Here is an 11,549-nt window from a genome sequence, read left to right as displayed (position 1 = left end):
GAATGCCGCTCGCTCGGAGGGTGTGCTTGGTAGTGGATTCGTGCCTGTGGAGGACGTGTATGCGGGAGGGATGAAAGTCGTGGGTGGTAGAGAAAGGTGTGCGTTGCTGGGAGGTCTATTTCTAGAGTAGGTCGTGTCTGGGCGGCCGGGGTGGGCGGCCCAGCGTCACCTGTGGATGGATCCACATCCCTGCCACTGAGTGCAAAGTTTACCCGGCCCCGAATTCATTTTGAAGGCTGTCGGTGCCTTGACTTTTCACCTCCAAGAGATCAGCTCTCATAAGGTCTCAAGGCCAGGGGCCAACGTCGGGGTGAAAACCCTCGACGGATGCAAGTGGAGCTCACGGAGAGAGCCCTTGCCCGGCCTCTCAGTGGAGGTGAGCAGGGGAAAGAGGCGCCCCCAAAGCCAACTGTGCTGAGAATACCCAGGCCCCTCCTACGGGGGGGGGCGTGCGGAGGTGGAACCTCAGCAGTGGCCTCCCGCTGAAGACCCAGCAGCCGGTGTGGGCGGCTGAAGCTGACTCTGAAAGCTGTGTCTCAGCCTCGGGAGCTGGGGTGGGGGTGGGGGGTGGCTCGCTCAGGTTAGGGAGGGCGGCATCGCGGAGTCTCCCCTCCTCCCGCTTGTAGTCTGGTTTCCGTCGGGGTCGTTTACTCCTCCGACCCTCAGGGGACGCCGCTAATCGAAGCTGCCTAGCGGGGAGGACGTTGAAGAGATGCTAGGCAGCTGCCCCACACCAGGCCCTCCCAGAGGCCAGGCCAGTAGGGGCCCGGGTCCGCGGCTTCAGAGACAGGGTGAGGGAGGTAGGGAGGGGGCCGCAGGGGGCGGGACCAAAGCTTTGGAGGGGCGCGAGGGGCCGCGCGGGGCGGGGCCTTGAGGAGGCGGGGCCAGGAACACCCTGTGATTCTGAAGGGCGGGGCCATGAGCATTCGGGGGCTGCGAGGGGCGGGCTTGTGGGGGTGGAGCCAGGGGAGCCTGGGGGCCTAAGGGCGGGGCCTTAGGGGCGGGGCCAGGGGACGATCGGTGGGCTCGCGGCCAGTCCCGCCAGAGCGCCAGCCGCCTACCGGTAACGGTCGCGGGGCCGCTGGGCGGGAGGGGGAAGAAGGGGGTTTAAATTATATTTTTTAAAAACAGAGAGCGAGAGCTAGAGGCATAGCGACCCAGGTGTCGCCGCTTCCTGCTACACAGGGCTCGGCGCCCAGGTCCCTCCCTTCTCACGCCCCCTCCCCTTCTGCCCTCCCCTCTGGAGCCGTGAGGCGCTTAAGAGGCGGCGGTGGAGGATCGCGCGGCCGCTGCAGCCCGGGCGGCCGCGGAGAAGGAGGGAGGGAAGCACAAAGCCGGCTTCGCGCTGCGAGGTAATCCTGAGGGGAGAGAAGGCGCGGCCTTCCCGCCGCTCCTCCCGGCGGGGACGGCGGGCGCCCGCGCGGGCTGGGCTGCGGGGACCCTTCCAGGGGGTCGCGCGGGGGTGGGGAACGCGAAGGCTCGCGGGGTGGAGGGGACTGCCTATTAGCTGCCCCTGCGGCCTCAGGTGGACCCCTCTTCCTCCGGGACTGGAATGGGAGCCTCGGGCTGGTTCGAAGAGGGTGGACCTGCAGGGGAGGATCTCGGGACGCCGCGGGGTGGGCCCGAGTCTTTCGGGCGTCCTCTGGTTTCTCCCGGAGGACTGGGAGTTCTAAAAATCAAGAGCTGGCTGAAGCGTCAGTGACCCGGAGTGCTTTAAGCACTGAAGGTGCTCTCCAGGAAGGTGGTAGGTTCCCGCGGTTGGAAAGGGTGGAGGTAAGGGAGGGAGTGTTGGTTATTTTTGTTCTCCTCATTTAAACAACTTCTGTTACAAGTTGAAAGTATTCAACCAAACCTTTCTCCTGTAATTTGCGTTCCCATCCCCCCCACACACCCACCCCACCCCTACAAACGTATACATGTTAGGTTGCGCTTCCTGCCCGGGGTGACAGGCAGAGTTGGCAGCAGGTCCGCTTTGCTGGTGTCCAGCCTCTTTGGGGGTATGCTATTATAGCTAAGGCAAGACCACAGAGACAGGTAGAATAAGCTAGGCCTCTATTAGAATGGCAAGAATGGCCTCAGGTAAACTTTTTTGTTGCAGAGATTTAATTGCAAGTAGGTGCCCGTTTAAAATGGGAGCGTGAGTAAAACCACTCATTTCTTTGGCACATGTGCTGTTGCAGTTGACCTGCTAGAGGGGTATGGAGAGAGATGGAATTTAACTCAACCAAGAGGCTTTTTAAAAAAATTTATTTATTTTATTCATTTTATTTTTGGCTGCATTGGGTCTTCATTGCTGCATGCAGGCTTTCTGTAGTTGCAGTGAGCGGGGTCTACTCTTGGTTGCAGTGCGCGGGCTTCTCATTGCAGTGGCTTCTCTTGTTGCAGAGCATGGGCTCTAGGTGCGCGAGCTTCAGTAGTTGTGGCTCACGGGCTCAGTAGTTGTGACTCGCAGGTTCTAGAGCGCAGGCTCAGTAGTTGTGGTGCACGGGCTTAGCTGCTCCGCGGCATGTGGGATCTTCCCGGACCAGGAAGGTCAAACCCATGTCCCCTGCATTAGCAGGCGGATTCTTAACCACTGTGCCACCAGGGTAGCCCAACCAAGAGGCTTTGAGTGAGGATTATATGCAAGTTTCGTGAAGGAGTTGATGAGGTTTGGGGGAGGGAGGCACGTTTATGTTAAATTGTACGACACGTTAGATTTAGCAGTATGAAATGGTTGCTTTTCTTGGAATGGAGTGCAACTGCATCATACTGGGTACATCCTAATTTTGACTTTAGAAGACTTCTAATGAGACTATTAAAGAGAGTAAACTAAGAATACAGCGTAATTTGTCGTTTTTAAATAAGATGCTTGACTGTTTTTAAAAATGTGTAATTACGATATGGGACCTGTTCATTTATAGGGTTAAGTTACTTTTTAACTATGTATAAAGTTTTTATATCTGAGTCTCTATTGCATTGTAATTACACTGTAACTCACTCATTTTCCTCTGCTTAAATTGAGCAGATTAACTTTGCAGAGGGAAGACCAGAAAAAAAAATGGCCACTTTTGCTATATTTAAGTGTTCATTTTTCCAAAGAGTTCAGTCTGTGCTCTTAAAACTCTTTAAATTGACCGCAAATGTTGGCATGTTGGTAATAGTTGCTTTTAAGGAAAAAAATTGGTGTATCTGTTAAACATGGTACACGAATGTTAAACATAATTTAAGAGTTCTTGAGGTAGTTGGGTATGAGGCATTCAATATGTTGCAGCTTTTTACAGGTATGATAGATAGAAGGAAATGTTTGTTGGTAAACATTTGACATGACATATGTGATCATGTGACATCTAGGAACTATTTTGCATAATAGAAGGATTGTATTTTCAGAATATAAGTTTTACATTCCGAAAATGAATGAGAAAATTATACTGTACACTTTGCTATTTCTAACCCCCTTTTTCAATAATGTTACACTGGGATGAATGTGTGTTCTGCTCAATGATGTTTGAAGGGTGGATTTGGTCTTTGTAAAACCAGAACGTCTTTTGAGACTAAGAGGACACAGCATCAGCTGACCTCCTACACACAATCCTAAAACCTAAATACAGGGTGGGGCCCAACCTCTGGGGTTGTGAGGCCTCCTGAAGTAGGTCTGTTGTGTCTGAGTGTTTTTGTCACACTCAAGCCTATACAGGTTGTTAGCTGTTTAATCCCTCCTATCTCAAAGTAGTTGGTTAGCTGTACAGGGCAGCACTTATGTATGTCGTCAGGGTATAAGAAGCATTTCTATTGAAGGAAGAAGTCACATAAAAGCATAAAAACCCAACTCTGAACAAATTGGGTTTGTAAAATGTTGGGGAATGATAATATCGGAATCTTAACTGAGTTGTTATATGGGAAGTGCTTAGAATATAGTCTGGTACTCAGTGTTTTATGTGTTTATCATCGTCAGTATAAGATGACATTTTTTTTGAAGGTGGCTATATCGTGCAACCCAGCAAGTGAAGACTCAGCAGATATTTGTAACAGCCAATATTTATTTGCTCTACCTCTGTGCCAGGCACAGTTTTATATGATTTAATTTACTTAATCTTCATGACAACCCAGTGCCTAAACAGACATAGAGAGGTTAAGTATTTTGTGCAGCTACTAGGCACAGACGGGCTGGTTCTGAACCCAGAGCCTGGCTTGAGAGTGAGCCCGCATAACTAGTAGGCCCTGCTGCTATTACACTTGTGGTAATTCTAGCAAGTCAATGAAGTACCTTCACAATATCTCCAAGACCACAGGTGTGCATATGCCTTGTTTAGTAACACCCTCCTGTGTTAGTACCACCAAGTTGTGTTTAAATGTGAATGGTGGTAATCTGCATTAAGTAGAATCACCTTTTGACTTTGGAAGAGGATTCTCTTTTCACACAACATATGTTTAGCTAGGATGCTAGAATTTGGGCTGTAGTATGTTATCTTTTTAATTACTAAGGATTAAAGTCTTTTTTGTTTTTCAAGCTTGCCAGATGTGTAGGGCTCCAGATGGTCCAGCAGGGCCCTTGGAGGGATTCTGGTTCTGCACTAAATCGGTAGGCCTCATCTTCTGATTACCAACTCCACCATATTAACTTGAGGTGAATTTTAACTTAAGTTTGTTCGAAATTCCACCTGAGTTGCCTCTTAAAATTAGCCTTACTTGGAAAGATGTCACTTGTGGCTTTTACTTTGTCACTCACATTCCTCAAGGAACTGTGTGTTGCTGCTTCACCCGTGTAGTGGATATGTCAAGCAAATTAATTATAACCTAAATTAGTAGGTGTTTTACGTAATGTTTAAAATAACTATTGTATAGAGCTAATATGTCCTTTGTTGGCAATTTAGTGAAAGGTAATATTAGGAAAAAATGTTTAAAAGCAAGCATACGTTGAATTAAGAAAGCTCAAATGGTACTGAAGACACAGGTTACTAATCTGTTTCTCATACTAACAATGCTAATATGTTTTTGCTATAATTAAAATTCAGTGCTGTTTCAGATTCCATTGGAAATATTAAACTTGTAGAGTTTGAATAGAAAACATTTTAAATGTTTAATCAAGAGTACTATTCTTTCTTTTAAACATGGACACCCTATTTGAAATTAATTGAGCAGTCATAGACTGTGTCTTGTCATTGAGATTCAAAATGGGTGCCCTGATACTTTATTTCATGTCTTCTATGTTAATGCTTTGTCATTTGATCTTGGGGTCCATGCCCCAGTATTTCTAGATGAGATTGTTATGAGGTCTTTCAGGTCCTGCTAGTGACTAAATTTTCTTGGCCGAAAGCCAAGACAATCTCAAATTTTTACTGCAATGGGTTGTGTATATTAAGAATCTTCTCTAAATTATATAAGTTATCAGCCTTTCATTGACTATGGCTTGAAAGAAAAAAAGGCTGTTATCCCTTGTATATCCCTTATGTATAATAGTTAGATGAATTTATTTTTTTCTTCTAGCAGTAGCTAGTTATGGACACACATGAGTGTAACCATACTACTTGGGGTATGCTCTTCCTTTCAGGTTAGTTAGAAATGATTCACTTGGCATTCATGCAGTGAATATTTGAATACCAACAGCATGCATAGAACAGCAACTTTAACTGAAAATTAACTGAAAGTTGGAGAAAAAAAGGTGTGTGGGTTTTTTGTTTATTTCATGTGTATTTTAATGTTGATCTGTTATATGTGGACTAGTCTCAAAATCAAGTTCAAAAGTAAGTTAATTGCACAGTTGAAAACATACTTGAATGTCAAGCAAGTACTGTTTAACTTACCCTAAAGTCTTAGACGATAGCGTAGATAATGAGAATCACCCTCTTGTTTCTTTAAACTATTTTTTGTTGGGTATCTTTGAAAAGCTGCGTTAATAGTCTCTTTTAGGTTTCTAGGACATGACTTACTACACTGAAGGAACAATTTAATAAAGAGTATCCTAGAAACCTTAAAGAATGAATGTGGCTTTCAGAGTTGTCTAGCATAGCTCAAAAAGTAGCTTCATGGTCACCAAAAGGTATAAAATGGATGAAACCCATCCCTGATATTAAAAGGCTTTTTGTTTTTGTAAATTTCCTTCTTAGGAAGATTGTGTAGACTAGTTTTTAACTATGCCATAGCTGAAATGTTATTATGAAAGATGTTTAGGCTTTGACATATAGTTATATCTTTATAATGAGGTTAGATCTAAGTTGAGCTTTTTACCTGATGTCAAGCTGATCTGTTTCACCACCATATACTTTACAATTACTTGTTTTAAAAGTTGGCTTTAGTTAAAGCTTGATTGGAAATGGTAAGGCTCCCTGATATAAGATGAACTTTGAAACCTCTTGTTTTAAATTGCCTGAAACTGGGCCTAAGGATATTGGTGTATAGCAGTACATTAACTAGCATTTAAGATTGCTACCTCCTCAAACAAGACTACCATTTGAAACTTGGGTTATGCAGCTCACTTTTTCTGCCAAAGGCATACTGACATCCATAAGATAAAAAAATTTCCCACAACCAGCCAGCCAGGGGGTAAAAACACTTTTTATAAACTTAAGGGCAATAACAACAACATATCAACCAATGTCTCAAGAAGCACACCGTATATATTAATAAAACAATTTAAAAAAATCTGATGCTCTCACAAAGTGCATTAAGGCAAGTAATATGAAAACTTAATTCTATGTAACATACATGAAATTGTTACTTTATTCTTTTTGCTAGCTCTTATACCCTTTTTAATTTCTTCTTGTAATTTTTCACTCCCCCACCAAGAAGTGCTTACTTTGGATGGAAGAGGAATGGACAGTGCATGTGTGAGTTCAGGAGCCTGTTTAATTCAGCTCTCATGGCTATTGTTGGTTGCCTGCTAGGGAAGCTGGAATTCCAACAATGTAGAAAGCAGTCAGGTTGGAGAAGTGCTGAGTTTTATCAGCATCTTGGGGACTTAGTATATGCCTTTAATTTGTCACCATCAGCAATGTTTCTATGAAGTTCTTCCACAATGGCTCAGCTCATCCTGTGCAAGGACAGCATTTCCTTTTCCCTTTTCCATACAGTATTCTTATCCTGTCATCTTTTGATCTGCTGGAATGACTAAATGCCATAGCAAAAAGATAGGTTTACTCAGTATCCTCATGGAGAAGGTAGTTAGGCTTATTTGGTATGTCTAAAGAAGTATATTTTGGGATCAAGGCCTCCCCAGGGATTCTTCTTTAAGAACACTCTACTTATAATCCTACATAAATTAGAGCCAGCAACTGTAAGCTGCGTTGTTACTTCTAATCTCATTCGTCTTATTAGTACATAAGAAAAAGATTCTGTAAGGTCAGCCTTTTAATATCTAAGGAAGTGGTTGGGGAAGGGTGATAGAGCTCAAGTGGAGTTGTGAATGGGCTTAAGTGTATAGGGTGAGAGTGTACAGGGGAAAGAGACTGGCAATGAAATCGATATATTTTCTTATTTCTTGTCCCTACTCCCAATGCTTTTTTTTATTTTTTTAATTTTAAAACAGTGTTCCTTTTAACTTGCCTTTCTCCTTTGACTTTTATTGCTAGGACTGAGTTTTATCTCTCCTAGAGAAAGGTGGAATTTTTAAGGTGATTCCTGTGTGACTGCTGTAAAGTTTGGCTTTCACCTGGAGGTTGCACTAAAAAGAATTTCCTTCCATCTCTCTCCACAACTGTCTGCTTTTTAAATTAAAAAAAAAAAAGATCTCTGAAACAGAAGTGTAAGAAACCTTACTTGTCATGTAATAGTTGGGAGCCATCATGTATTAAAGTAAAAGACATATCATTAATGAATCAGAAATCCATATTATTTAAACCCTTTTTTTTTTTGCAAAACTAGATGTACAGTAATTTTGTATTAGGATGTGTGGTTCTTTTTAAGTGGGTATCAAAGATTACCTGAATTTTTTCAACCAAAAATGTTGAAAGTAATACAAAAGTAATATATCTTTCATTGATCTTAGTGAATGTTGATAATGACAAAATCATAGTTCTCTAAACACTTTGCTATCGTTAAATACCTTAATGAGATATTTGATAGACAAGATTTGGTCACTAGCCACTGAAAGACTGTCACCTCTGTAGCAGAATGTAATAGGAAAGGAAAATTTTATGCCTGAATAAAAAGTGTATCTGCTTGACATAGAAAAGGCTCTGAGAAGCTGATTACTTGGTAATCGCTTGAGTTAGGTGATTTTATATTGTAGTTGATGTTTTATAATCTGAACTTCCTTGGGCTCTTTAAAAGTGTCTGGTTGGACCATCAGCTTTTGATGAATGGGTTTCTGGAGGGATTGTGACGACCAGTTAAGTGCTTTGAAGAGGGAATCCCTGTTTTGTATCACACCTGAATGTCACAGAACATGCTTCTTGGTGCTTTTGTAATTTGGGCCCAAAGGAAAGAGTGCCATCTACTGAATGGCCAGCATCGAGTTGAGCAGCCCCAAGTTTTTGTTGCAGAACTTTCAGCTGGCTCCCTGGAGAAACCAGACTCAACTTCATGGAAGGATTTGACAGGATCTTAGCACCAAGTGGAATTGTTGCTTGCTTAATTTTAATTATGCTTCCCAGCAGGAGGCCTAAACACATGATGAAGAACTAATTCACTGCTTGTTGGAATGCGTGGGAAAGGAGAAACTTGAAGAAATTGTTGAGACTTAATATTAAAAAATAGTCTAGCAATGGTTAAATCATTGTTAAATTAAAAGTGTTAAAGAAAGGTATTTTAATGAGGCATGTTTCATTAGTAGTGCTGGTTATTGATGGTCCTGCAGACAATAATAATGTTGTTTAAAATTAGTTTGGGCTTCAAATCGTCAATCATTTGTTTAACTGGAGGTAAGGGTTTTTAAAGTATTTGAATAATTTGGCTTGTTTTTTTCTTTTGCCTTTTTCTTTGTCTCAGGTTTTAAGGCAGTGATTCCTACTTGAGCGAATTCACTGTTTCAAAGTGGATATTGTTCTTGTTTTAGCTTGCTCAAGTGGCCTCCCGTTTTGTTTTTTGTTATGTTTTCCCTAGCTTCCAGAAACTGCTTATGGTAGTAGCCATGGGTAGAATTGGAGGTTGTAGAACCAGTTATAGGTCAAGAGTGGAGGTTTATGATACCTGGAATAGATCCGTCAGAGCCAGACAAGAAGGAATTGAAAGGAAACTTTGAAATTGTTATGATAAGGAGAATATCTTTGTTATATATCTGTTATATATAATTACTTAATTAATCAGTAACCACTTTTCTCAGCCCTTAAACCTGCCAAGGATCATGTTAAGCACTTTACATGAATTACCTGAAGTTTAGTTAAGTAACTTGCCCAAGATCATACAGTTAATAAGTGACAGAGCCAAGACTTGAGCCCAGGGCTAATTCCTTTAAACGCTGTACTCTACTGCTATTTATTTAAGCTCATTCTTGTTGGTGACTGCACAAAGGACTTGAACTGAGGTTAGAATGATATTTCTACCTCTGCTGGAAAATATTGGTGGTTTTTGTTTGTTTTAAGAGGGTGATGAAATGGGTAAGTGGGATTGAGATTTCACTAGAATCAGGAAATATATGAGAGATGGACTTTCAATATTTGCTATTTGGTTTGTCTATAATGTTCTTTTTTTGTTGTTGTTCCTTTTGCTATATTATTTATTAACTTGAAACCCCAAGAAAACTTTATTATTGAAACATTGAATTGTTTCACATTGCTTAAAATCTGCTACTTCTTGGGAGGAAGGGTTAAGTTACTGAAGGATTTGGGGGGAGGAGCAGGGTTGGGGGTAGGGAGGGATTTGTTAGTATTTCTATATTTTGCTTGCTCCTAAATACCTTTAGGTAGTAGTACTTTTTGATGTGGCAGTAATATTTCATGTCCACAGCACAGTAACATTCAACCATGTGCCAGTCTGGTCCTGGAGGAACCTCAACTTCTTGTGCACATCAAGTATGCTCTATAGACCAAATGAGTCCCATACCTGACATTGTGTACTTATACTTTTGAATGCATGTATTCTCAGTTAAAAGAACTTTAACACCTGACTAATATTGAATATGTTTTTGGTTTTTTAAAACATATTTTGATCTTAAAAGGCATCCTTATTACTTTAAAAGGTTGGGAATCATTATTTTGGTATAACCCAAAGCTTTTAAAATTATAGTTCAGTGATGGTTGTGCTGTGTATTCTAAAACCCAGTTACTCTTTTGGGACTTCTGACTCTTTCCCTTCATATGTAAGAGCATAAAGCGTTATTGTCCAGAAAATCGCCATAGGAATATCAATTATGTAACTCTTTGGGATTCTGACTCTATCCAGTCAAACGTAAAAAAAGCCAGCAACAACTAAGACGACTATACAAAAGATGTTACTTGCCAGTGTGTGATGAATGCTAAATGACAGGTACAGATGACAAATACCATAGGTCATCTGGTTAAGAAAAGAGCACCATGGATAGAATGGTCAGAAAAAGTTTCCCAGGAAAGAGGAATAAGGGTGGGCCTTTAAAGGCACAGTAGGATTTCACTAGATGCAGACCATGGAAAGGGTTTTGGCAAGAAATTACTGTCCATGAAAATAGTCATCCTTTTTGTGTAGCATGACAGGAGATAGTTTATAATCGTGGTTCACAATCTCGTCTCACTGTAAGGCACTTGAAATATGCAACATACTCGTATCAGAAACGGTGCTGAGGACATACTTCCCTAGGAGGTGTGTTAGAATATTTCAGGGGAAGGGGGAGAGAGTGGTAGGTGTGGTGAAAATCATGTACCTTTTAACAGATATTCTCTCTGAACCCCATGTGAAAACGATTGGTTCATAGAAACATCCTTCTACTGCTATTTTGAAGCCAGTAATGCTTAGGAAAGTTGGTACTTGAAAAAGACTTTAGAAATCCTCATCATTCCCAACACTGGACAAGGAAAGCCTCCTTTGGGGAAGAGGTGTACATTTTTTTAAAATCCAAATTTATCCATCGTTTACTGTTTGCTGAATGCCAAAGTTTCATTGATGGTTCTGTTATAACTTTTAACTTTAATGTGTGGATAGATAGAGTTGTTGATACTATGAGGTATAATTTCGACTTAGCTTTTATAAATAACATTGTCTTGTTTTGGATTTTAGAGAATTTGTTCCAAGTGTCTGAATTCTCTTAGATTTAATAGTATTTATCACTTACTATTTGAAAAATACTTAGTGTAACTATTCAAGTTATTTTGAGCAAGTCACTATTTCTTTTTCACTGTAGTTTTTTTGTGTGTGTGTGTGTGTGTGTGTGTGTGTGTGTGTGTGTGTGTGCTGTACGCGGGCCTCTCACTGTTGCGGTCTCTCCCGCTGCGAAGCACAGGCTCCGGACGCGCAGGCCCAGCGGCCATGGCTCACGGGTGCAGCCGCTCCGCGGCATGTGGGATCCTCCCAGACCGGGGCACGAACCCGCGTCCCCTGCATCGGCAGGCGGACTCCCAACCACTGCGCCACCAGGGAAGCCCCTTCACTGTAGTTTTTTAAAATATATAAAGTACATAAGGGGTTGAGATCATTTTAAGATCCATTTTAGTTTGAAGATGCTG

General features: G+C 42.0%; 1 protein-coding gene and 1 long non-coding RNA gene across 3 annotated transcripts in view; one reads left to right on the top strand and one right to left on the bottom strand.

Moving 5' to 3' along the window:
- Positions 1-11,549, bottom strand: part of LOC308622452 — a 264,527-nt gene that overhangs the window by 38,342 nt on the left and 214,636 nt on the right. The gene's annotated exons all lie outside the window — the stretch shown is intronic.
- Positions 1-11,549, top strand: part of ADD3 (adducin 3) — a 126,031-nt gene that overhangs the window by 933 nt on the left and 113,549 nt on the right. Inside the window, exon 1 of one of the 2 annotated variants that reach the window (XM_081252887.1) lies at positions 1,050-1,352. The exons of the other annotated variant lie outside the window; for it this stretch is intronic. The gene's annotated coding sequence lies outside the window, so the exon portion shown is untranslated. Of the gene's footprint in view, positions 1-1,049; positions 1,353-11,549 lie in introns of those variants that run through there. 2 annotated transcript variants of the gene reach the window in all.

Source organism: Mesoplodon bidens (genome assembly GCF_964165515.1).
Source record: "Mesoplodon bidens genome assembly, chromosome: 1".
In the NCBI taxonomy this organism is placed as follows: Eukaryota; Metazoa; Chordata; class Mammalia; order Artiodactyla; family Ziphiidae; genus Mesoplodon; species Mesoplodon bidens.
This window is presented reverse-complemented; position numbering and strand designations above follow the sequence as displayed.